This window comes from Ursus arctos, unplaced genomic scaffold (genome assembly GCF_023065955.2).
Source record: "Ursus arctos isolate Adak ecotype North America unplaced genomic scaffold, UrsArc2.0 scaffold_1, whole genome shotgun sequence".
Lineage (NCBI taxonomy): Eukaryota > Metazoa > Chordata > Mammalia > Carnivora > Ursidae > Ursus > Ursus arctos.
In genome coordinates, this window is record NW_026622763.1 from 107,758,825 (window position 1) to 107,762,948 (window position 4,124).

Below are 4,124 nucleotides of genomic sequence, written 5' to 3' on the forward strand. Positions count from 1 at the left end.
TTGGATTCCTGTGGTTAATAATCCCTGCCTCAGCCAACAGCCTACAGCATCCGTGCAGCCCAATACAAGAGTCACTCCCACCCTGCTGAGATTGGGATGGAGACGGGTCCTCAGGAAAACATGCTGGTACCCACTACATAGGGGGGTAAAGAAATCAACAAAACTATCCTTGTTTCCACATAACGTGGCTTTTAACCTAGAAGGCCCAGAACATCATTACAACGGATTAAGGGATGTCAAAATGAGTATTAAAAATGTAGTCGTCCGCCAGTTAGAATGGCAAAAATAGACAAGGCAAGAAACAACAATTGTTGGAGAGGATGTGGAGAAAGGGGATCCCTCCTACATTGTTGGTGGGAATGCAAGTTGGTACAGCCACTCTGGAAAACAGTGTGGAGGTCCCTTAAAAAGTTAAAAACTGAGCTACCCTATGATCCAGCCATTGCACTACTGGGTATTTACCCCAAAGATACAGACGTAGTGAAGAGAAGGGCCATATGCACCCCAATGTTCATAGCAGCATTGTCCACAATAGCTAAATCGTGGAAGGAGCCGAGATGCCCTTCAACGGATGACTGGATTAAGAAGTTGTGGTCCATATATACAATGGAATATTACTCAGCAATCAGAAAGAACGAGTTCTCAACATTTGCTGCAACATGGACGGCACTGGAAGAGATAATGCTAAGTGAAATAAGTCAAGCAGAGAAAGACAACTATCATATGATTTCTCTCATCTATGGAACATAAGAACTAGGAAAATCGGTAGGGGAAGAGAGGGATAAAGAAAGGGGGGGTAATCAGAAGGGGGAATGAAACATGAGAGACTGTGGACTATGAGAAACAAACTGAGGGCCTCAGAGGGGAGGGGGGTGGGGGAATGGGATAGACCGGTGATGGGTAGTAAGGAGGGCACGTATTGCATGGTGCACTGGGTGTTATACACAACTAATGAATCATCGAGCCTTACATCGAAAACCGGGGATGTACTGTATGGTGACTAACATAATATAATAAAAAATCATTATTAAAAAAAAAAAGAGTACACTTATGATGAGCACTGAGTAATGTAGAAAATTGTTTAATCAGTGTATTGTACATGTGAAACCACACAACACTGTATGTTAATTATAATGCAATTAAAAACAGTTCCCTGAAAAAAAAATAAAATAAAATAAAAATGTAGTCGTCTCGTATGCCAGCAATTACTAGTAAGATTGCTCCATGATGAAGAAAACCATAATATTGCAAGGATAGCAATTATCTCCAAGTGGATTTCAAAAATTCACTCAATTGTTGTTGAAATCTCACCAAATCTTATTTTTCTTTAAACAGGAAGAAATAATTCTTAAAATCATCTGAAAATATGCACACATGGGAATAGCCGTGAAAATTCAGAAAAAAGGAAGGAGACTCATGAAGGGGACTTGTTATGTTGGGCCGACCATAAAAACGAAGATAACGCTTTAATGAAAGAAATCTTAACAACACTGACCCACCTTGTAAGCCAACACAGAAACAATACAGAAAGCTCGAAAAATGCAACTGAGGGGATCTGGGGATGGAATTAGCAAGGTAAGGGTGGGTCGCTTAGTAAATGACGCCCAGGGAGTGCGTTACCCGAATTTCTGAAGGACGCAGCGTCGGGGTGCGCCTGCCGGTCCTGCGGCCCCCGGCTCCCTTCCTCTAGACACCCGCAGGTGGCCCGCTAGGAATAACTCAATCCAAGATGATTTCGGACGTACGTCGGGGGGAGATACCACTGTGGGCGCAGTGAGAACCTGAACGACCTCAGACATTGCTGTGCTACTGTGTTTCCACTCCATCCTTCACTTTCCTTCAAGGGAAGGCTTGACAACTTTCACTGTCACCATCGCTCTGGAAAACCAGAACATTCTTGTGGAAGCACTGATTTCTGGGTTCTCTTGAGCAACTGGAACATCGGGGGCACCGTGGCCCCACATTGCTGCGTGTGCCTACCAGGGGCAGGACCCTCTGCACGGTGCAAGAGCCGCCTGACCCCCGCCCCGGGCAGCACCTGCCAGCTCCTCCGCTACCCACCCCGCTGTGGAGTGTGGAGCTGCTGCGGCTTGCCCCGCTCCCCAGGCGCTCTTCTCTCCTTCCTGTTGGCTCTGCTGGGGCTCTGCACCTCATGGAGGAGAAAAGAAGGCTCCTCTGTCATGTAAATGCTCCCTGCAGCCATGGTCTGGTTCCTGCCTTCCCCCACCACCAGCTGGCCTCTGTCCCCACACATCCTGGTCTGGCTGTCCTGCAGATGCCTGGCACCAACCTGTCGCCAGTTTCCGGGCACACATTTCACTGCCCACCTCTTCTGCACGTGGCAGTGTGGCCCAGCCTTCTGTTCTCACTGTCCACACTGAGCACAAACACCAGCCTCATGTGTCCCATGGTCATGCCAGCTGACCACCGCCAGCCCGCCCTGGTCTGTCTGCAGACTCCACTCAGGCATCCGGCCAACGACAAGAGACCTCCACTGGCCACGGAGCTCACATGCTTCTTAGGTTCTTCATCTCAGGAGATGGCACCACGGTCTACCTCACTGTTCAGGGCAGAAACCCAGCTTCTGCTCCACTCTCCCCTCTTCCCCGCCCCCACAGCTATGCAGGCACGGAGTCCTACCCACGGCACTTCCTAAATGTCTCCAGAACCAGTTCTCTTGCCTCCACACTGCCCGCCCCCTGTCCAAGCTCCATCGCCCCCCCACACACCTGGATTACTGCCACTGCCTCCACTGGCCTTCATGCAGTCTTTCCTGCCCGCCCCCCGTCCGGTGTCTGCGTGGCAGAGAATGGCAGGTGAGGCACTGTCCCAGCCACATCCTTCAAGCGTCCTTGGCATATACACCACTCCCTGTGCTCCTGCCCCCTGTGAGCCACAGCATCCTGCCTGGGGGTCACCACCAGTCCTGAGAGCAGCTCGCTAAGTGCCCTACTGCCCTGTCCCTGGGCAGGACTCAGTCCAGACGCAAACTCCTCCTGTAGGGCCCCCATGAGCCCTGGCACTGCCACTAGATGTCCCCCCAAAATGGAGAGTCCGGTGTCCTCCAGGCATCTGCCTTCATTAGCGTCTGGGTGTCAAGGGAAAAGTGCACTTCTGGAAAGAGAGGAAGAGGAAGAGCGTGGGTGCAGATATGCTGGAGGAGAGGCGTCCGTGGACCAGCCATGGGGCCCCCGCGCAAGCCCAGGTGTCCGAGCCCACGGAGAGGCAGGGCAGGGTGTCACCTGGGGCTTCCCCTGTATTCACCCGCCCAGTATTCCCCAGTATTCCCCTACTATGTGGCAGTCATTGTGTCAGGGCCAGTGGGATAAATCGGGAGAGAAAGCCATCTAAACCTTCTGCCGTCGTGAAGAGTAAGTTCTGGTGGAAGCAGAGAAGGCAGACCATAGTAATACTCCCCACAGAGAAGGAACTGCTCAGCGCACAGGAAGGGGGGCAGAGAGAGGTCGGGGCAGCGCGGCTGGGGCGCTGGGGCCGGAGCCAGGGTCGTGAGAAGGCGACTCTGGGGCAGAGTCTTGGAGGAGACGAGTGTTAGCCATGGGGCTGCCGTGGGAACATGGGAGCCATGTCTGGAGCACATGGAGGGCAGCGTGGGAAGTGCACCGAGCAAGAATCTAAGCATCAGCATTTAAACAAGAATCTTCCAGAAGGTGACTGGGGGCGGGTCAGGGACAGTGTCGGGGAAACATGCTCAGGTCCCGAGGTATGAGCAGCAGTAGAGGGAAGAGCCCACGGGGCAGAGAGCAGACGGAGGTCTGGGGGCTTCGAAATTGAGAACGTGCCCCCATCCCTCTCCACACCCCTCCCTGAACGCTCAGACTGGCAGAGTCCCGCCCTGACCCAATGTGCAGGGGCGGGGGCTCTGTCCAACTGCTAGTTTAGGATGGAGCTTGGGTTTTGTCCAGGATTCGGGTTTGGCACTGGAATTCAGGCTTCGTTATCGGTCAGGGCTGGGCTGCCCGATGCGTCCGCTCAGGTGCACAGGTCCCAGCATGACTGGGTCAGGGCCAGGGAAACGATCCCACAAAACGGCCGACAGCTCCCCTGACCCTTAGTCCACCTGGCCGTGCAGAGCATTTAAGGGACGTAATCTCGGTGTTTCTTTG